The sequence below is a fragment of the Ambystoma mexicanum genome, chromosome 3q, assembly GCF_040938575.1.
Source record: "Ambystoma mexicanum isolate Mex_15411 chromosome 3q, UKY_AmexF1_1, whole genome shotgun sequence".
NCBI classification, from domain to species: domain Eukaryota; kingdom Metazoa; phylum Chordata; class Amphibia; order Caudata; family Ambystomatidae; genus Ambystoma; species Ambystoma mexicanum.
Genome location: NC_090926.1, coordinates 711,138,739 through 711,160,796, shown reverse-complemented (window position 1 = coordinate 711,160,796; position 22,058 = coordinate 711,138,739). Strand labels below are relative to the sequence as shown.

Genomic DNA, 22,058 nt, shown 5'->3' with positions numbered 1-22,058 from the left:
CATTCGCAAATGTTTTAAATAAATAGGAAGAAGAGTGTGCAGTAGGGAGAGGAGAGAACCAGGTTCAGAGATGTATATTGCGTCTTTGCAGGATTCAATGTGAACATAAACCAGCATGTGCACCTTTAAGAGCAAACAGTACAAAGGTTTGTATACTTAAATTCAAAGTAGATGTTTTGCTCAGAAATGTTAGCTGTTTAGCTTCACTGGGCAGCGTCTTCCAACACGTGTGTTTTGCATGTGTAAATGGGAGAAAATTGAAGGTCACCATCAATAGCAGTCAATGAGGGAAGATACAAAGGGGTTTTGGTCCAAATAATCGGGCGAGGCATCGGTTTGCCACATTTTCTGCCTAAAATTACCATACCATTACCCAGCATAGTAAATGTAGTGGGCTGATAGAAGTTGCAGTCTGATTCATTGAAAGCCATAGGTCTCAGTCCCTGCCCTGTAAACTCTACTTATATTTATGCCAGCATACCATTGTAACCCATGATGTTTACCAATGTTCAATCGTGTCAAATGGATTTCCTGCCTGCCCACAAGCCCCACTCCAGAATGAATGATGCCCTCATTATGCAACTGTTGGCCGAATATGTTAAAACATTTGAATACAAATCCCATCAGGTCTAAGGGATGATGGTAACTATAGTCCTAAACATCCCGAAGCTGAAGATTAAAGATCCTGTCCTAACATCTTTTGGTATGTGAATGGCAGCACAGACATGTAGCCCATCTGATGTTTAGTAATGTCAATGTGCATACCCTATTTTCTATTTCCCAAATGCCTGCCCAGGTACCGAAATATGAACAACATTTCGTTCTCCTTTAATAACAGATACTCATTCAACAGGAATCCATAGCATAAAAAAACAACAACAAATAAGGACAAGTATGACTACATTACTCTACATTCATCGAAGGAATCTGGAGGGGATTTGCGTGGTGTGCCATAGAAAGTTTGTTGTTGGATGGGAGAGAGAGAGAGAGAGAGCAAGAGACTCTTACCTGAATGTGGTGAGGAGGATGGTGTATGTAGGAGAGTGGGGATTCAAAGAGAAAAAAAATAAAACAGCCAGCGAAATTGGAGGATACCTTCCCAAGAATGTGGTAATCTCTTCCATAATCTGCTGTGAATTTTCCATGGACAAATGACAGAGTCATGGTCCTCAGATTAAGTGACAGTGCGCCCATATTGTCCACCCCACCAAATGTTAATATTAATTATCCCATTTGAGATACATTTCAAAGGAGACCAGATGTTTTAAGACATTACATACATTCTCACCAGGGAACATGTGTATTTGCCAACAATGACGTTCTCTTCCTCCAGGACAATGGCTCACGATGGGCAGAGGGCAATGGGTCACCAGTGCTCTTCTTCCTGCAAACCATAAAACAGCAATACGAGATTGGTGCTGCCACAGTGTACATGCAAGTATGGGATTGCATTTATAGATGGGGTAATGATGTGTCATAGTCCCAGTACACATGGTTGTGGTAGTGAGGGGCAAGCTACCACGGAAGGGGTGTTATGAGGGTAGAAACAGGCAGGCTCCTGAAGAGTACTGGGATAGTAGGTAAAGGTGTGGAGTGGCACCATTTACGAGAGCACTGGCTCTGCCATTCAGCGGTCCTAGAATGCTAATTATAGAATGTTGGAATAAATGTTATGGCAATGAGGTATTCGTGCTGTGCTTGTTCCTTAAGAATCTATTTCAAATCTGCAGTAGACAGTTTCCAGTCAGTGTCCAATGCCGCATTTGCACTTTTTTCCTTAATGGCATGAATTGTTATTTAGGAAGTAGAAATGCTCCTTCTGGGTGGAGTTTGGAGAAAAACATCTGCAACAAGCTGACCATGGTATGTAGCATGCCCTGCTGGTGCAGTGTTTTCATGAAGGCACCCAAATGTCCTTCCAATAATAGAAATTGAGTGGGACCCTATTTAGGCGATTTAACAACCTGCCCCAAACAAGATTTGGACAATTAATTGTTTTATGTTCACAGACACGGAACACCTCGGTTCACACAAAAATCTTACTCCCACCTCACTATCGGATGGGAAACAAATTGAGTTACAACAATAACTCCCTTTGTTTGAAATAAAATATATCATAACATCTTTTACTGGTGCTTACCCACTCTTAATACAAGGGAAAATGCAACTAAAACACTGTTGACAATGACAAACTGAATATCCTACAAACTAAAATAGTAGAATATTCTGAGTTTTATGGTTCTATAAACAATTATTAACACAAAATGTAGCTTGTAATAATTATGCGAAGTAAGCATGCCCTTAAATCAATCGGTGGGTGTTTATTCGGAATAATATATATTTTTTTATGATATGTGAAAAACAGATACAATCATTGTATCATTTTCAATCAGTTTGCATTTAAAATGTGTATTAAACAAATATTAAGTCACCTTTGAAATGTTGCGCAATCATGAGATAAGGACATCCAGGTAGTAAAGGGATAATGAAGATGCTTCTTATTGCTCTCAAGTGCTCATGTATAGTAAAACACCTTAATGTATGTACAGCAGTGAATCTTAATGCAGCTGAAAAAGGTAATGTAATGTGAAACTTACTATCCTTAGAAACAATTAAGGCCCGAATCTAGCCCACCCATGATGTCTTTTTCAATTGTATGCACACGTTCACCCTCCCATGTGTTAGTCTCTTTAAGGGCTAAACAAAATACGACTAAAGAAAATAGGTTTGTTCATGACCTTTATTTAGACTGTTTATTTAAAGAGGAATAGACCTACAAATCTCTCATGTCAAAAGCTTACAGAAATCACAAAATCAGACAGCTCCATATTAGTGTAAGCACAAGAGAAGATAATGATAATTAACTTCCACCTGGCAGAGGTCAACATGCATGGGTCCTATGGAGATATAACTGTGAAATAGTCTTCCAGTGTATCAATTCACTTACTTTTAATATTGTTTGAGTTAACTTTAGGTAGAAAGACTGCACAGGGTGGTCAGTAGACTTCCTCTGACAAATCCCTTCACACTGCCTAGATCAGAAAAGGCCCCAGCTAATCTCAGGAACAAAATACACCCTTGCACCATTGTTTCAGGTGCCAATGTTTAGATTCCCTGTGCTTCTACCACTGCTTGGAATGGGTTTCCCCCAAATGGTTTTAGAGCCTTTTTATCCTTGTTGGATACATTATCTCTTCTGTTGCAATCAGGTATCCTTGGCATTGTTTCTGCATACTCTGACATTCTGGGCCTGATTCATGGAAGGGCCTGATTCATGGACGTGTTTTCAAATGGTGCAATCCCATAGGAAAACGTTCCATGAATCAGGCCTTCTGCTTGGGATGTTCTCCAAACAGTTATTATGTTCACTATTTAGGGTTAGACTATATATAGACTTTGACAAACCACATAATTGTGATGCAATCTATTCGTATTGGTTCCCTATTCAGATTAGACACTATATGCCACTTCAAAAGGTTTACCCCTAAGAGTTATGAACATGAGAAACATTTAAATGGGTGTATCTGCAATTTCTACCCACCGCCCCCATTTAATAGAAAAGAGATCACACGTCCCATTTCATTCATCTTCTCAGTGAAATGACATTGACGAGGGAAATAGTTTGCAAAATGATTGAAAACAACAAGGAATTGGGCATTTGAAAGTGAGACATTTTCTCTGATGTAATTTAGGCTTGGCTAGCTTAAACAGACATAAAATTAGCAAAACATTTTTCGTATGCCAAAATATACTGAAATCAATACAACACTTGCATATTTTGAAAGGCTTCTTGCTGAAATGTACAGATGTATCGTTCTATTTTTCAGCCTAAAATGTGTTTAAGCTCTTGAAAACATTCAATTTACAGAGACCTAAGACTGATGGGAAATGAAGTTTTTGAAATGAAAATGTTATTAATTTGTTGTAACTGCTGGAGAGTAATAAAAAAGAAGATGAAGCACAATGCTCGCCTCTTGTCTTTGATAGAATCAAGAGCTCTCTGCGCTATTAGCAGGGGGAATCTTCGTTCTATGTCAAGACGGAGACGAGCATTATGCTTGTTCAAAGCTTCTTACTATAGCTTCCGCTAGTGTGTTAATCGTTCTAAAATAAAACGTTCTGAACGTATTATCACTCGCCCAATCAGCTGCTTTCAGTATATCTTGCAACGTGGCAACCTGCCTCAGTGCCTTCGATGCCATTGCACCTCCCACTGAGTGTGCTCCGAATTTTGCCATGTTTATTCCTGCTAGATTCATAACCTCTCTAACCCATCTTGCTATGGTGGCTGTCCCTACACCCTTATACGGTTTCCTGCGTGCTATCAGCAAATACTTTGTCCCCATCGGTCTCAGCTCAGCTGTCTTATTCGAATATTATTTTATACATGCGGCTACGCACCATTTTGGGTGTTCTTGCATATGGGTATGTTATTGTGGAGGAATCTGTCTTCATTCTCCTGGCCAGGTGGGAGGTCACTCCGTCTGGTCCATATGCATTCTGTCTATTTCTAGTGCTCTGACATCTCCTACTCTTCTACATGATACCGTACATAGTAGCATTGCCGATTTTCCCGACAGTCTGTCTAACGATAGGTATCTATTGCTGGGCCAGTCTGCTAATAGCTGTAGTACAACTGTTACGTCCCATAGGGACTCGCATCTTGGTTGTGGTGGCTTCCTAAATCTTATCCCTTTTAGAAGTCTAATCAATGCCACATTCTCCCCTACTGGGACTCCTTTCAATGGGCGTATGTCCCGCTGATATTGCAGATCTATATATTCCTATCGTTCTGTAGGCTTTGCCATAATGTAGTGGCTCTGCTAAGAAATTTAGTATCTCTACTAAAGGGGCAGAAACGGGATGAACACTTCTCCTTTTGCACCACCTTGACCATCTGTTCCATGCTGCGTCGTAGTTCCTTCTAGTCGACGGAGCCCATGACTCCGCGATGAGGCTCGCAGCCTGTGCCGAAATTCCAGGGAGATTCCAGCGTCTCCTGCTATCCTGCACGCCATCAGCGACAGTGTCCCCTTCACTCTCAGAGGGTGACACAACCCAACTGGGTCCGTGAGAAGGTCTTCTCTTTGAGGCAGCATTCTCAGGTAGTCGGATATTAGTTCCATAAGCGCTGGAAACCAAACTTGCGACTTCCATATCGGAACTACTATTATCAGATTTGCTGCTTCTCTGCGTACTTTTGTTAAAGCTCTGCTTATCATTATGAATGGAGGAAACGCATATAGGGCCTCATTATAAGGTTTGCGCTGACGGAATGAAGGGGGCCAGTACGGGACCGACCCCCTTCATTCCGTCAGGGCTGATTACAGGGTTCCCATCACGGGACGCGGATCGCATGGCTGGTAAAACCAGGCGTGCTTTACGGGACCCGCGAGGGGAAGAACAAGGTAACAACGGGACACTCATAATGTGCCCGTTGTTACCTCCATCCCCATTCCCATTGAGCCCCGTGGGGGCTCAAATGGGAATGGGGAATGGGGAATTGTTCTTGCAAGGAGGACTTACCGGGTCCTCCTATGTCGGAGTAACCCGGTAAGTCCCCATTGCAGGAACCCAGTAAAGGAGGCCGGTTTAGAGGCAGCCATGGAGCTAAGAGCTAAGAGCTCCATGGCTGCCTCCAAACTCATAATGAGGCCCCTAGTATCTCTTCTCTCCAATCATTCAGGAAAGCATCCGTTCCCGCTGCCACTGGGTCCAGCCTCCAGCTGAAAAATCTCTTTTTCTGTGCGTTCAGTCTGGACGCAAACCAATCTGTATGAATTGGCCTCCAGAGTTCTTCTGTCGAAAGATTGCTCTGCCCAGCATCCAGTCGGTGGAGTCCGTTCGATGTCTGTAGTTCCAGTCCGCCACTACATTCTGAGTGCCTGGTAAATATTCTGCTATTACTGCAGTTCCTGACTCCAGGCAGGAGTGCCAAAAGTCCTTGGCTATTTCTGCTAATAATCTGGACTTTATTCCACCTAAATGATTTATGTATCTGACTGCTGAGATGTTGTCCATCTTCATTAGGATACATGAATTCACTTTGTCCTTCGTGAAGGCTTTGATCGTGAAAGAGCCGGCCAATAGTTCTAGGCAATTTATGTGCAGTCTGAGTTCCTCCGAACTCCATCTGCCCCCTGTTTGGACTTCCCCACACCGGGCTACCCAGCCTGCTCTGTCTATCACCATGTCGGGACGGTCGCCGAAAATGGCTCTGCCAGTCCATGCCTCCATGTTCTGTAGCCACCACTCCTGCTCTGTTCTGGACTCTTGGTCTAGGGGCACTAGCTGGTGGTAGCTGAGGCCCTGCTGCAGATGTCTTATCTTCATTCTCTGCAGCGCTCGATAATGCAGGGGCCCTGGAAATATCACTTGAATTGACGCTGACAATAGGCCTACTATTCATGCGATTGTCTGCACAGATGTGACTGTTCTGCTGAGACATTCCTTATTTCCCTTTTTATGTCCCGAAAATTCCTGTTCGGTAGTTCTAGGGTTGCTGTCCTGGTATCTATGATGAAACCTAGGAACTCTATCCTCTTTGCTGGTCTCATCTCTGACTTTACTCGGTTCACTAGGAAACCTAGAGAGGCCAGGAGATTTGCTATCAGATGGTCTGGTAGCGAAGTGTGTCTTCCTTGCTCGCCATTTGCAGGATTTCGCCTAGATAGATGATGATCCATATTCCTTTCTCCCTGATCGCTGCTGCTACTGGCTTCATCAGTTTCGTAAACTCCCAGGGCGCTGATGCTATCGTCGTAAACTGCCATAATTGCCCGTCCAAGTCGAACGCTAGGAAGGGGCGGTATTCTCTTTGTACTGGAATCATAAGATAGTCATCTTTCAGGTCTATTCTTGCAAACCAGTTGCCTTGTCTGAGTGTGTCTCTTAATTGGTGAGTACCTTCCATCTTGAAATGGTTGTACACTACTCACTTGTTCATGTCTTTCAAATTTATGACTGGTCTCACTCTGTCTTTTCTGTGAACCAGAAACATATTGCTTATGAACCTCTGAACCTTGCACGGCTCGATCGCTTGTTTCTTTGCTAGATTCTGTAGTTCTGCATGTAACAAGTCTCTCTCTAATCACGATGATACTATTGGTCTGGAGGCTTTGTACTGGGTTGGGTCTGAGTAAATTGTATGTGCAGACCTCTGGCTGACTGCAATACCCACGCGTCGTTGGAAAGCGAGCGCCGGTTTTCCCAGTATTTCGCTGTCCTCCTCCCTACAGATGGATATGTGAATATTCTCACCTGTGGGAAAGTTGTGTCCTCTTCCCTGGCCTCTGCCACACCTTCCAGCGGCCTCTGGGTTGGAAGAAGATGTCTGGTTGCTTATTCTCCCAGTATTGTGCTCTGTTCGATTGAGGCCTTCTAGACATCTGATAGCGACCGGTCACTCGACCTCTATACTGACCAGTCCCTCCAAAAACTCTTCCGGGGAAGATCTTTTTTATGGAGGCTTGTGCCTTTTCCAGGGAGGTGTAGGTCCCTATGAATCTCCCCATCTCTTTTCCAAAGGTCTCACCGAATAGTAGCCCTTGCGCTGCTTCACCCGCTTCGTAAGAGGACAGATCTCCTAACTTGTGGTCTATTTTCAGCAGTAATCATCTGCTGCGTTCGGAGGATATTGCGCAATTGGCATTCCCCAATAGACAGACAGCTCTCTGCTAACACCTCTGGGTTGACTTCTTCCCCTGTGTCCTTCGCTCGCTCCGCCAAGTCCATAATCTTGGCTAGGGGACCTGCAACATCTAGGACTTTCTCCTGGCAACTCCTCCATGAGCGGTCAATCCCTTTCCTGGGGTCCCTGTTTGATTTGGCGACAAAAGCCAGCATCTTGGGTCTAGTTCTGGGGCTTCTGCTACTTTGCCTGGAAGTTCAGGTCTTGGGCACTCCGCCCGCATCCTTTGCGTCACCTCTTTCTCAAGTGCCTTGCACAGCCTTTGAGTCATATATCTTGTGAATCTTGGGGAGGGCACCCATTCTTAGGATTTCGGGTTTCTAATTTCCTCTGGCTGAAACATATCTGAGGTTTCTTCGTCCTCTATATTGTTTAACTTCCTCATCCTCTTTTTTGGTGGCGGCAAACTTCCTTCGTCTCCATCCTTATCGGCTTCCTCTTGCGAGGAGGTTGGGGTTTCTGCAGGTTCCTCTTCGGCGGGAACCTCTTCCTCTATGTCGCCCATATTCTCTTCCCCTGGGTAGGGGGTCATGAGGCTCAGCACCACTGACTTAAACATAAAGGCTTCTTTCAGCCTAACAAAGCGGTGGTCACCTCTGGGGCCTTTGGATCTGCCCTTTCTGGTTGGCCCGGGGGTCAGAAGAGTTCTTGCTCTTCCAGGCCTTATTACACCGCTGTGGGCCCTCTGCCGTGGCCTCTGTGGACGTGCTTGCTCGTGGTGTGGTGCTTCTGTCTCTTTGGCTTAGAAATATTTCAATTGTCTGCAGTCTTTCCTGAAGGGGTCTGACCCCTTGAGCCACTGCCTCTACGAGTGATTCTCCCAGCACTTCTGTAAGCTGTGAGCCAAGACTTCTGAGTACATGACTTCTTGCTCCTCCTCACTCCATTCAAACTCAGCCATACTGTGTGCTGCTAGGTGCCTAGAACTACCTTCTCAGGTGTGGTGGCACGCCCACTGATCACTCCACTCAATTGAGGCTGCACCTGTGCTGACAATCAGCTTCTTTCTTATTCAGTGACGGGCACTGTGTTCACCATATGCTCTGACTCGAGCTGTGATGTGTGTATACACTTTATCTCCTTTCTGGAGTATTTTGGGGCTTCTCGTTAAATTATCTCGATCAGTCACTGATGGGAGACCAGAGCGCAATGCTCGCAAAGAGTTTGGACCCTCCTCTCCAAGGGAGGGGGCCTCGCGCTCTCCCAATTGTATTGCCGGCTTCTCCGGCTTTAAGCCCTGCCCCCGCAAGGTCGGGGGCTGTGCGAGCAGCACTCCATGAGACGCTCTCTCGCCCTTGCATGCTTGCTCCACCCCCACAAGGGTGGGGGCTCCTCTTCATTCGCGCCTGCCGCGAGCAAGCAAAAACGCCTCTGGCACAAGGGTGGGGGCTCTTTGCGAGTGAGACGAAAAGGCCTCTGGCAAGCCCCCGGAGTGCTGATAATGCAGCATGGGGCCGCCGGATTTCTGAATTAATGGATTAACTAATCCTTACTACGCTGCGCGGTCCCTGCGCGCTAGTATAGCGCTTTTGTATTAATGAGAATCTTTGTTTATCAAGATAACATAGTCAATAACCCTAATACAAATGCTGACTGGACACGCAGCTAAATGAAAAGGGTACTTATCTCTGGAGAGCAGGAAAAGAAGAGGGGGTTTACAGGAAGAGGAAGGACTGGGTCACATGACCAGGACACTGGGATACAGAGACCTAAGACTGATGGGAAATGAAGTTTTTGAAAAGAAATTGAAAAAAAAAATGTTTTAATGAAAGGATTAAAAGAATTGTATTAATTTGTTGAAACTGCTGGAGAGTAATAAATAAGAAGATGAAGCATAATGCTTGCCTCCGTCTTGACATAGAATCAGCTGACTGAGCTCAGCACCATTAAACCTTATACCTCCCACTGGCAGAATGACTTTTGAACAAGCATTCAGCCCTATGGGTGATTAGTGCAGTTCCCTTTGTCTTTCTTATTTTAAATGTGCAATAGTTTCTGTACTGCATATGATGTAAAGTACTAATAGTTGACATATCTAATTTTGGTGATAAATGATGGAACCTTTGACAACATAAGGTTTGGCAAGCTCGGTCGCTATAGTGAATTGTTTTCTTTGTTTCACATTGACAGTCTAAAAGGGACACATGGCCCTCATTCCAACCCAGGTGGTAAGTTCCCTACTTTACCACCATGGTGTAAACTCTGTTTACACCATGGTGGTAAAGTAGGGAATTTACCACCTGGGTTGGAATGAGGGCCATGTGTTTACACACCTGGGTCTGTTTACACCATGGTGGATGACGGATTTACCACCCCATTCCAAGGTGAGTGGGGCGGTAAATCCCCAGTCCCCATTTACCCTTCCCCATTCCCATTTTTGCCCCATAGGGCATAATGGGAGTGGGGAAGGCGCTAATTACGGCACCGTAAATTACGGTGCCGTAATTAGCACCAAGGACGCTTAGCGCCTTGGTACTTAACGCCTGCTAAAAGCAGGCGTTAAGGTGGAAATCAGGCGTTAAGGGTTAACGGCGCCGACGGCGCCGTTAAACCCTTAACGCCTGGGTTGGAATGAGGGCCATTGTTCATTAGCAAACACAGAACGTGCGTCTGGTGGTTCCCAGGAGTTGGAGACACGTGGGCCTCATTACGACCCAGGCGGTAAGTTACCGCCTGGGTCATACCCTTACCACCATGGTGTAAAGTATGTTTACACCATGGTGGATGGCGGATTTACCGCCCCATTCCAAGGTGAGTGGGGCGGTAAATCCCCATTTCCCATTTTACCCTTCCCCATTCCCATTTTTGCCCCATAGGGCATAATGGGAGTGGGGAAGGCACTAATTACGCCACCGTAAATTACGGTGGCGTAATTAGCACCATGGTCCCTTAGCGCCATGGATTTTAACGGCTGCAAAAAGCAGGCGTTAATATCACCATGGCGCTAACGGACCTTGTAATCAGGCGTTAAGGGTCGGCGCCGTTTATGGCGCCGTTAACCCCTTAACGCCTGATTCGTAATGAGTCCCACGGTTTTACAGTGAAACTTGGAGTAGAGCACTGTATAAAGTATGGTGTGTACAACACAGTACAGTAGCCCTAAACATAACAAATAGTTAGAATAAAAATAAAAACAGACCCCACAAAGCTTAGTAATGCCTTTTGTTTACTGTGCAAAATAGTATAGCTAGAGCAGATCAAATCGTTGTGCCTAGTCCATCGAGAGATTCACCCAGTAAATGATAGTTAACCATGAGAGAATCCTGGTTCGCAGTCAATTGTAGATATACCAGGCAGGTGCTCATCTTGCATGAATTTATGGTACAGAGGATGACAGGTACCTGCATGTCTCTGTGTTTGAAGTGAATCTGTGGCTAGAATCAGGGCATGTAGGTGCAGGTTCTTCTATCTCTGTTCAATGACAAAGACACCCCTATTGGTGATGTGAAAAACAGCATTTTAAGAGGCTGTGTATGGTGCCAATTGGAGAAGAATTGGTCTAAAGAAAAAATCTCAAAATGTCTTGGTGAGATGGTCGATTCAGCTGATAAAAGAGCAGTAAGAACAAATGGTAATCTCAAGAGGATAACCTCTGGGCACTTGATGCTTGGTTGCACATCTGCTTTCAACAATGTTATTGGGACTCATTCCGAGTAGGGCGCAAAGGGATACCGGGAACCGTTAAGGATATCGGTGCCGGCAAACCCTTTGCCCCCTTCTATGAGGTCCATTTGCGGCCCCGTCCTTAACGTCTGCTTTTACCAGGAGTTATGGACGGGATCTGCAAAGGGACTTCAGAGCTAATAATGGTACCGTAATTTACGGTACCGTTATTAGCACCCTCCCCATTACCATTGAGCCCTATGTGGGCTCAAATGGGAATGGGGATTGACATTTTCAATGGGGACTTAACAGTACCGCAAAGGTCGGACTAGACCGGTGAGTCCCCATTGAACGAGGGCGGACACTGTACCGGTAATGGTGCTAGTTATGGCGCTAATAGCGCCATGATAGGACCAACCTCAGAATGAGTCCCATTGTATTGGTAATAGTTTGGCTTACCTGGCCAAAACCGACCACACCCTCCAACGACTTATAAAAGATTGTATAATGGGAAAATGATGCTGGTTTGCTGAGCGAGAAGGTTGGCATTTTCGGATGGATACACATTTGTGCCTGTGTTTTGCCATTATTTCTACACTCTCCAGAGTTAAAACATTGCTCATTTATTGTGACTTGCATTGGCCATTGTCTATTGGCTGTTTCTGATGTCGCTGTTTCTGAAAAAAAGGTATACATGAAAGCTGTTCCTGGTGCATAAAAATCCGTTCTGCAAATATATTATTTTCATGAACAATTAATGTCAGCCAACGTTCCTTTGAATCAAAAATAGTTTTGTAAACCTCGTTTTTCTACTTCAATTACTAGCCATCACTGTAATGTAATTATAATAATTTTATGTCCTACTTTTTGATATTGTAAAAACGAATGTACAACAGATACATACATTCTGAGAAACCACAGACTGGACAGTGGCAAACATGATATAATAGTATAGTATAACATAACTGCACAATTAATTTAATTTAATTTCATCATTTGTTTAGTGCCTTTCAACATGGGCAAGGTCCCAACACGCCTTAGGTTGCACGCCCTCGGAGGGACCGAAATCCGTAGTATGGGAAAGTTAAGAGGTGCTAATACCCGTGTCTGCATAATGGCCGTTAAAGGTTATGAGGGCTTGGCCGAGTCCCTGCTAGCCACCCATGTCTAATTGCATATGTATGGGTGCAGAGAGGTACACTAAGGAAATGAGCGGGGGGTTTGTGTGGGGTTTGTGTATGAGGATAGTCAGTTATGTGTGTAGCTACAGTTCACATTTTTCGTCGTGAAAGGTAGCTACATTCTTATTGCAGAACTGTTGTCCAAAGTGTCATTCGAGTTCTATGTGAAAGCAGATGCATTTGCAGATGCAGAGCGTGGAGAGCGAGAGGAAAAATGCATTGATTATAATCAAGTGAAAGCCTAGAAATGGTACATTCACCACATTCTGGAACATTTGGGTGGATACTTTATGGTGGGTGCATGCATCCGCCTATCATTAAGTGGCTACATTCACTTTGAAAAGCATGTACTGAACACCAGCCAACATTCCAAAATTACTAAAGTAAGTCATTCTTTACCAAAACAAAATATATATATATATGTATATATATATATATAGATATGTAAAGAAAGCGTGTACCGTAGTACCCTGTTTGAATAGCACTACCGAGCAGTGGAGCGAGGCAAATCCCTCAATCCGCACAAAATCCACAATCACAAATTTCACAAGATAGGAATGGACAGAGAAGCACACACCAAAGCGTTTTGCGGTGAACAGAACACTTGATCACATTTGAGGGAACGGATGAGGGAACGGACCCAACGGTTTGACATTAGTATGGTGGAAAACTCAATGTTTCAGCACGATAGAGAGGTCTCGAAGCTTCAGAGATTCCTGATTCAAGCTTTAATGTATCAGACATTTTGTAATGTTGTTATTTGAAGGGTTAACATCACAAAGCTGCAAAGAAAAAATCAACCTCAGTGCCTTAAAATCAAATGCATTGGTGGTCCAGCGCTGAATGTGAACACATGTCGGTTTGTGAATGGAATTTCTATATAGTATCACGGTTCTGTAGTTTATCAAAAATGGCACATGTTTTACACAGGATGCAACATGGTGCACTGTGTGACCAACAAGTAGAAAATGTCAACACAACATTGACTTGTGCCGTTCGGAAAACTGTATTGCAAACAAGGGTTAGTGCACATGTATTTTATAGAGTAATCAGTAACAGAAATTAGTTTGCAGAGTTCCTGACAGGTGGTCACATTTTTCAGATCTAAAGTGCAAAATGCAATTCAATGCAAGATGGTATTTCACGGGCAACATATTGATTGCGGAAAAGGATGACATTTTTTAATGCAAATAGCATGCTCCTATGGAAAAATGCAATGTTGATGTGGTAATTACATATCACATATGGATTGGTCAATGTAGTGATTCTGCATTATGTATCAAATTCTAAGCAGCGGACACAACCCTATAGAGTCTGGATAAGACACCAATGTTTAAACTAATAATTATGCTAAGAAATAGATAAGCCATTCAATGTGAACATCTGTTTTAGTTATAAAGTGCATAATGCTAGATCCTATTTTGACATTTCAAAATGCAAAATGCAATGGAGTGCAAAATTGCAAACATAAGTAGCATAACGGTTTCAGAGTAAAGTGTGAGGTGCAAAACTGTTTTTTAAATAAATATATCACTTTGCAATGCTCTTACCATGTACAATATAAGACCATTCAATGCAGACATCTGTTTTAACAATAACGTGCATAATGCTTAGTCCTATGTTTTAATTCCAAAGTGCATCATGCAGTAGGGTACAGAATTATCTTACATAAACAGCATATTGGTATCTGCATAAAGTGCATAATGCTTAATCCTAGTTTTGAATTCCAAAGTGCATAGTGCAACTGGGTAAAGAATAATATTAAAAGCAGCATATTGGTCTCAGGATAAGGTGCGTAGTGCAAATCTAGTTTGATACAACTGTAGAGTGCATAATGCAGTGCAATGCCTGCATACATTTCAACGTTAAAGTGCATAATACAAGAGGATAATGTGCAAAATTGCCATCACGTAAGCCTCATAACAGTGATCTCATTAGTTAATGTCGCAAGATTAAAATCTCCTAAAAAATACTATGATACAGTGTAGGTAATGCTTCACCAACCAAATCAAACATGCTAGGTATATCCAAGCTTGACCTGGAGTTCCACAAGGTACAATAACAGAGAGCATCTAATGGAGGACTGTAATAATGATGAGTACCAACAATGGTATGCTCAAAGGAAGTGAGTTCTCCAAAGCGTGAAAAACCATAAGATGTTACAGTTTTCTGTGTTACAGTTCAAAAATCATAGTGCTGTCTTAAATTTAACATGAAACCATAAGAGTCAAAATACAAATGTCCTAGCTTCCCTCATACCACAAACATACGTACACTGAGTCATATGAATGAGGTGTTAAAACCATTATAATAGAGAAGAATGGCTCTCAAATCCACAACAAGAATGAATACAGGTGGATGAGAGCTTCTCAAGAATTTATTAAAAGGGGGAAAGAAACCTGAAATGGGCCAGAAAATAAATAAAGATAATCATATAACTGCTACACCTATTAAGTAAAAAAGGAAAGTTTGCAGCAAAAACTGGAAAGCAAGAAGAACCAACTGGAAAGCAGAAAGAGTGCAAAAGAGGGAAGAAACATAACATTGCATGGGACCTTCCAATCACTGATACAGAAGTGGATATCTATTTGATACCTCATGAACACAAAAAGGTGTATGTTTTTTCGGTCTCTAAGTCAAGTATGCACTTAATATCAAGCTGTCGTAGCTGTAGGTCACAATTCCCTCCCCTTGGTGATTCTTGCACTGTATGTATACCAAAGAACGAGAAACCCTCCAGCTTCCCTTCATGTGTATTTTTTAAATGTAGAGCCATCGGGCATGTGGGGATCTATATTCTTTATGGCTTGAATATGCTGAAGAATCCTCAATTTCAGTTTGCCAATGGTGCTGCCCGCATACCATTTTTTACAACGGCACGAATGAACATACACCACGTACTCAGTTTTACAGGTTATCGAAGACTTACAGGGTAATTCATAGAATTTCGCAGAAAAGTGTCGCAAGCGGCTGGCGCAGAGTGTCCGCGTGCGATTGACTGCGCCAGGCACGTGCGCTAAAACCGATTTCCGCGCACAGCGTATTCATGGATTTCAGGCTCCCAAACCAGCCGTGGCGCAGAGTATCGCAGCGACCCTGCAGCAGCGTCAGTAACGCCCCCAAGAACGCCCTCGCGCAAGGAAAAGCCATCAAAATCGCTAAATCATCGCAAAGGGCAGCGCTAACCCTGGACCAGTCCACAGGGCTGCCAAACAAGGAACGCGAAGCGGGTAACGTGCAAATCAGGGGTACGCGTGAAGTTTTACACGCGATTAGCCAGGGCACGTGTATCACAGGGGTACGCGGGAATTATCACACGCGATTTGGCTGGGTACGTATATTACAGGGGTGCGCGGGAATTATCACACGCGATTTGGCTGGGTACGTGTATTCCAGGGGTGCGCGGGAATTATCACACGCGATTTGGCTGGGTAGGTGTATTACAGGGGTACACGGGAAGTTCTACACGCGATTCGGCTGGGTACGTGTATTACAGGGGTGCGCGGGAATTCTCAAATGCGATTTGGCCAGGTACGTGTATTACAGGGGTGCGTGGGAATTATCACACGCGATTTGGCTTGGTACGTGTATTACAGGGGTGCGTGGGAAGTTGTACACGCGATTGGCCAGGGTACGTGTATTACAGGGGTATGTGGGAATTATCACACGCGATTTGGCTGGGTACGTGTATTACAGGGGTACACGGGAAGTTCTACACGCGATTCGGCTGGGAACGTGTATTACAGGGGTGCGCGGGAATTCTCACATGCGATTTGGCCAGGTACGTGTATTACAGGGGTGCGTGGGAATTATCACACGCGATTTGGCTTGGTACGTGTATTACAGGGGTGCGTGGGAAGTTCTACACGCGATTGGCCAGGGTACGTGTATTACAGGGGTATGTGGGAATGATCACACGCGATTTGGCTGGGTACGTGTATTACAGGGGTACACGGGAAGTTCTACACGCGATTCGGCTGGGTACGTGTATTACAGGGGTGCGCGGGAATTCTCACATGCGATTTGGCCAGGTACGTGTATTACAGGGGTGTGCGGGAATTATCACACGCAATTAGGCTGGGTGGGTCCTCACAGGTGTTCCCTGTACACCCTCCACAGCCCCTGCAGGCAGCCCACAAAACAGGGGACTACCCTGCACACCTGCTCATGTCCCCCTGCACCCCCACCCCCCAGCAGTGCAGGGGCAGCCTCCACCAGGCCCCCACTCATGTCACCCACCACCCCCACCCCCCAGCCACCAGGGTCACCCTCCACCAGGCCCCCACTCATGTCTCCCACCACCCCCACCCCCCAGCCACCAGGGTCACCCTCCACCAGGCCCCCACTCATGTCTCCCACCACCCCCACCCCCCAGCAGTGCAGGGGCAGCCTCCACCAGGCCCCCACTCATGTCCCCTATCACCCCCACCCCCCCGCCACCAGGGGCACCCTCCACCAGGCCCCCACTCATGTCTCCCACCACCCCCACCCCCCAGCCACCAGGGTCACCCTCCACCAGGCCCCCACTCATGTCACCCACCACCCCCACCACCCAGCCACCAGGGTCACCCTCCACCAGGCCCCCACTCATGTCTCCCACCACCCCCACCCCCCAGCAGTGCAGGGGCAGCCTCCACCAGGCCCCCACTCATGTCACCCACCACCCCCACCCCCCAGCCACCAGGGACACCCTCCACCAGGCCCCCACTCATGTCACCCACCACCCCCACCCCCCAGCCACCAGGGTCACCCTCCACCAGGCCCCCACTCATGTCTCCCACCACCCCCACCCCCCAGCAGTGCAGGGGCAGCCTCCACCAGGCCCCCACTCATGTCACCCACCACCCCCACCCCCCAGCCACCAGGGTCACCCTCCACCAGGCCCCCACTCATGTCACCCACCACCCCCACCCCCCAGCCACCAGGGTCACCCTCCACCAGGCCCCCACTCATGTCTCCCACCACCCCCACCCCCCAGCCACCAGGGTCACCCTCCACCAGGCCCCCACTCATGTCTCCCACCACCCCCACCCCCCAGCAGTGCAGGGGCACCCTCCACCAGGCCTCATTGCGTGTGATTGGTGGAAATGGCCGTACACCGGGATACAGGTGCGCTGACGTACTTGCGTGTGTAAGTGTCCGCGCACACCTCATATACACGTACATAGGCCAATCGCGTGTACACGCACTTTTGTCAAATTACACGCGATGAGACTCTGACGTGCAGTCTTTCCACGTGTGCTCTGTCATCACGTGCTGTGTGGGAAACACCCGTGCGGGTCACGTCACAGACGCGCCTACGCGCTGAGGGCCTTTGGTCCAATGGAATCGCGTATGCGTGCTGACGCGCTTACGCGCTAAGGGCCTTTCCTCGGTTTTCACGCTGACGTGCAGGATTTTCACGTGCCAATTCACTCCGTACCAAGCTGGCCACGCGTGAGCACACGGGAGACCACGCTCCTGCCCAGAAGGCCGAATTACTGCCCCCCAGAGCCCCGAGCACGCTCCCACCTGCTATCTGCTGCTGCCTGACTGCCTGCTGCCCACGTGCACTGCCATTTGCTGCCTGCACATCAGCCAGGGGTGCTGTTGCTGTGACCACCCCTGCTGGAACAGAAGACTCCCGACTGGAATTCCATCGCTCCACAGCCCAGCCCCAGGACCCAGTTGCCCACCCACTCCTGCCTCTGGGGTTGTCATGTCGGGGCTAACACCATCTGTGACCACTGACAACCCCCGGCCAGAGAGGCAGAGGGGCACCAGCTTCAGTGCCACCGAAGTTGGTGTCCTGGTGGAGCAAGTCCTGGGGCAGTATGATGCCCTCTTTGGAAGTTCCCGCGCCGACAAGGAAGGACGGACTCGGATCTGGACTGATATCGTGACTGCCATCAACGCGGAGGGGGTGGCAGTCCGGGACTTACAACATGTCAGGAAGCGCTGGGAGGACTTCAGGTCCAGGACCCTGAACAAGGCCCGGCGCCTCTTGAAGGCAGCGGATGCGAAGGGGCGCCGGGGCCACTTGTCGGAAGAACAGATGGGGGTCCTGGAACGCATATCCCCAGCGCTCCACGTCCAGGTCCTAGAGAAGCAGAGCCATCTGGAGTCGAGCAGTGAGTGTACATGCATCCTGGTTGTGAGCAGGGCGTGTGGTGATCATTCCCCATTGTGCCGGTTGCACATCTGTTTGTATGGGGTGGAGTATGGGTGGGGGTGTACAGGGCCGTGGGGCTGACACATGCGAGGGCTGTAATGTGTGAGACATGGATGGTGCTTGTGTGTGTGGGCTTGCATGGCAAATGCAGTTGTGCGTGCACACATGTTTGGATGAATGTGTATGTAAGTAGACATGTCCGTGATGTCAGGCATGTATGTTGTTTTCGGCTGCATGTATGAGCACTGTGTACATGTGCATGTGTGTGTATTTGTCAAAGGTGCAACAGTGATGCTACATGGATGCATGTGACAGCGGTATGTGGAAGCCTGATTGGCAGATGTGACATGGATGCCCGTCTGAACAGTGCGACACTTGGCAGAGGTGTAGACATGCATGCAAGTGTGGTGGTGTGTGTACATGTGTGGTGCACTTCCTGTGTTGCATGTGATGTATGGCTCCCCTTTGGCTGCTGATGCTGTTGTATGTGTAGGGATGGTGGTGGCAGTTGCGATATGGCTGTGGTATGGCTCATGTGTGCCAGTTGCAATGACATGTGTGTTGGGGATTGTGATGACATGTCTGAGGTTTGCCAATGCCACTCATGTGCAACTGTCGTGCGTGTATGTGTCCATTGTACAGTGCCCTGATGCTTGTGTTTTGTTTCTCCCTGTCTGCAGCGTCAACTGATGAAGAGGGCGGAGAAGGTGCTGTGGAGCACAGCGGCGGGGATCCGACCGCCAGCCGGAGACGCAAGGCCCGGCTCCCCTCCCGTGTTGTCATCTCGTCGGGGAGTGAGGAGTCCGGTGCCGCGTCCCAGGCCGCAGCTGCCGGGGGGAGGTCCAAGAGGCGGAGGTTGCAGTTGGACTCCTCGGCAGCAGAAGGGGCAGCTGGGACCCCACAGGGCCCAACAGGGGAAGATGGCACGGAGTCATCCAGGTTGGTGGGGGGTTTGGTGGAGGAGGGGGCCGCGCAAGCACCAGAGACAGGGTCTGGAGGTGGGGATCCCACTGGTGCTAGTGGTGCAGTGCAGGACCAGGGACAGGAGGCAGCACAGGCGGCCGCGGAGGTGCCTGTGTGCAATCCTGTCCCCGATCCTGTCCCTGCATCATCTTGCACCAGCAGGGATGCCTACGTCCAGACCCGTTTTCAGGCAGGGGATGAGCTGACGTCAACTGGCCTTCCTCTGCCTGCGGACGTGGCCATCCAGGTCCGGGTTGAGCCTGTCCTGGCTGGTGTGGCGTTGCGTCAACGGGCCATGCGAGGTGACCTGCAGTCTTTTCATGGAGAGACTGCACGTCATCTCGAATGGCTCGTTGACCACGTCAGCCTGCTGGGACAGGTCACCCAGGCCGGATTCCGCTGTCTGATGGGGCTTGCTCCGACCCCCTCCTCAACTGGACCCCCTACGCGCCAGTCGTCCTCTGTGCCATCTTCCCACCCATCAGTCACCTGGGTGCCCTGTGGAGCTGCCTCTGACAGTGCGGCCAGGCTGGTGGAGGAGGCATCCCTGCCACAGTCGGGAGTCGGACGTCCAGCAGGGGTGGCCACATCAACAGGTGCACCCCAGCCGGCGGAGGATGTGCAGGCAGCAGGAGGCAGTGCACGGGCAGAGGCAGTGCAGCAGCAGCAGCAAGATGGTGGGAGCCATGAAGGCTCGGGGCCTTCGACATCGGAGGGGCAGGCATCGGCCGGAGGGCAGGAGGACCCAGGACAGAGAGTGTCTTCCGTGTGGCAGCGGTTGGGCCACGCCATAGGTGCGGAGCGGCGGGGGGCGGAAGAGGCGCGGCTCACAATGGTCAGGGTGGAGAACTCCATGCGGAGGGCCCTGAGGCGGGCCGAGTGCCTCGAGGCAATCCGCAGGGGGTTGGAGGAGGACATGGCGTCATCCCTGTGGACCCTCTGGGCCATGGAACTGGACCGCCTCCGGGACATCGAACAGGAGTTCGATGATGCCCTGGCCCGGAACACCACAGAGTGAGCCGCTGGACTTGCCCGCCGCCTTTGTATATAGTTCTTTAGTTTTAGGTTTCCTTTCGTTCTTATTATTATTTGGAGTCGACGGACACTGCTCCACTTTTTGTATATAGTTGATATTTAGGTAGGTTTTTTAGGAGGTTTCCTTAGTTCAGTTGTGATGATGGACCCTTGTTATTTTTGTACATAGTTCTTTGTTGCATGGAGAGTTTTTACATTTCACTTTGGACATAATTTTTTTGATTTGATTTTCTAGTTTTGTGTTTTTATGCGGACATGCAGCTTATTTTTTCACATTTACATTGTAGTTAGTTTTCTTTCTTTGGCATTTGTATTTTTTTCAATACATTTTTTTTTCCATTGTTCACTGTGTGGTTTCATCTCATTGGTTTCATGCATGTCATGTTGTGTGTTTTCCCATTCAATTTGAAAATATGTGTGTGACGGACATGGGTTCATTTGCTTCATGTACATTGGGGGTGTAACATGTAATTTCCATTTCCATGTGGGTGAATGGGTTACTTGGTAGGGCTTTTTGGCTGTGGAGGCTGACCATTACGCACATGATTGGGGATTGTGAGGACCTGGTGGGGGCTGCACATGGTGGCAGGGGGGTGGGGGTGCAGGGGGACATGAGTGGGGGCCTGGTGGAGGTTGAGCCTGCACTGCTGGGGGGTGGGGTGGTGGGAGACATGAGTGGGGGCCTGGTGGAGGCTGCCCCTGGTGGCTGGGGGGTGGGGGTGGTGGGTGACATGAGTGGGGGCCTGGTGGAGGGTGCCCCCGGTGGCTGGGGGGTGGGGGTGGTGGGAGACATGAGTGGGGGCCTGGTGGAGGGTGACCCTGCACTGCTGGGGTGTGGGGGTGATGGGAGACATGAGTGGGGGCCTGGTGGAGGGTGACCCTGCACTGCTGGGGTGTGGGGGTGGTGGGAGACATGAGTGGGGCCCTGGTGGAGGGTGACCCTGGTGGCTGGGGGGTGGGGGTGGTGGGAGACATGAGTTGGACATGGGTGGGGGCCTACTGGCAGGTGCCCCACAGTGCTGGGGGGTGGGGGTGGTGGGGGACATGAGTTGGACATGGGTGGGGGCCTGCTGGCAGGTGCCCCACAGTGCTGGGGGGTGGGGGTGGTGGGAGACATGAGTGGGGCCCTGGTGGAGGGTGACCCTGGTGGCTGGGGGGTGGGGGTGGTGGGAGACATGAGTTGGACATGGGTGGGGGCCTACTGGCAGGTGCCCCACAGTGCTGGGGGGTGGGGGTGGTGGGAGACATGAGTTGGACATGGGTGGGGGCCTACTGGCAGGTGCCCCACAGTGCTGGGGGGTGGGGGTGGTGGGAGACATGAGTTGGACATGGGTGGGGGCCTGCTGGCAGGTGCCCCACAGTGCTGGGGGGTGGGGGTGGTGGGAGACATGAGTGGGGCCCTGGTGGAGGGTGACCCTGGTGGCTGGGGGGTGGG

At 48.4% G+C, this 22,058-nt stretch overlaps 1 protein-coding gene across 5 annotated transcripts in view; it reads right to left on the bottom strand.

Annotated features, from left to right (window-relative positions):
* The window catches only part of LOC138582897 (uncharacterized), a 328,003-nt gene that overhangs the window by 118,058 nt on the left and 187,887 nt on the right, over nucleotides 1-22,058 (bottom strand). For 2 of the 5 annotated variants that reach the window (XM_069654617.1, XM_069654620.1), the window contains exon 2: nucleotides 1,281-1,384. The exons of 2 other annotated variants lie outside the window; for them this stretch is intronic. The gene's annotated coding sequence lies outside the window, so the exon portion shown is untranslated. The remainder of the gene's footprint in view (nucleotides 1-1,280; nucleotides 1,385-22,058) is intronic. One more of the 5 variants, XM_069654618.1, reaches the window with a different exon arrangement.